Genomic DNA, 776 nt, shown 5'->3' with positions numbered 1-776 from the left:
TGCCCAGGACTGGGCCCCTCAGCCTGGGCATGCAGTGGTCCGCAACCCACTGGGGGTGGATGGCATCCTACCTCACCCAGGACACACACAGCCACACCCAGTGTCACTGACTAGCCCAAGAGCCACACACTGCCCGCGGGACATCCATCCAGAGCACACACTCAACATCCAAACAGGGCCACTCTCCCACCAATGCAACCCCTCACCGAAGGACACACGTGCAAGGGCATGCGTGCACACCCCGGCAACAAACCAGGACCAGCTAGACAGGGCAGACTGCAAACCACACACGAGCAACCACACACGCAGGCACACGTACACGCACATGCACACACACCACTCACACAGGCTGGCACACCCACCTCTAACGCCAGGTACACACCCTTGGCTGTACTGGCTGGGTAGACAGCACAGGCAGCAAACCACACACGTGCCAACGCACACTCTCACACTCCCACACACACAAACACAAACACTGGCACACACACACCACCCACACACCCACCGTACCACCAGCTACACCACACTTGCTGCGAGTACTGTCTGATAGTAGGAAACTGGCACAGAGGGTCCTCAGGCTACACACGCACATCCACACACATAAACGCACACAGAGATAGACAGAAAGGGAGAGAGAGACAGACACAGACAGAGAGGGACATACACACACAAACACTCACAAACAGAAAGAGAGAGAGAGAGAGAGAAAGAGAGAGAGAGAGAGAGAGAGAGAGAGAGGACCCAGGCAGGAACAGAGACACAGACACAGGCACCCA

This window comes from Mastomys coucha, unplaced genomic scaffold, assembly GCF_008632895.1.
Source record: "Mastomys coucha isolate ucsf_1 unplaced genomic scaffold, UCSF_Mcou_1 pScaffold7, whole genome shotgun sequence".
Classification (NCBI taxonomy): domain Eukaryota; kingdom Metazoa; phylum Chordata; class Mammalia; order Rodentia; family Muridae; genus Mastomys; species Mastomys coucha.
The sequence above is the reverse complement of the archived record's forward strand: the minus strand, read 5'-3'. Positions refer to the sequence as shown.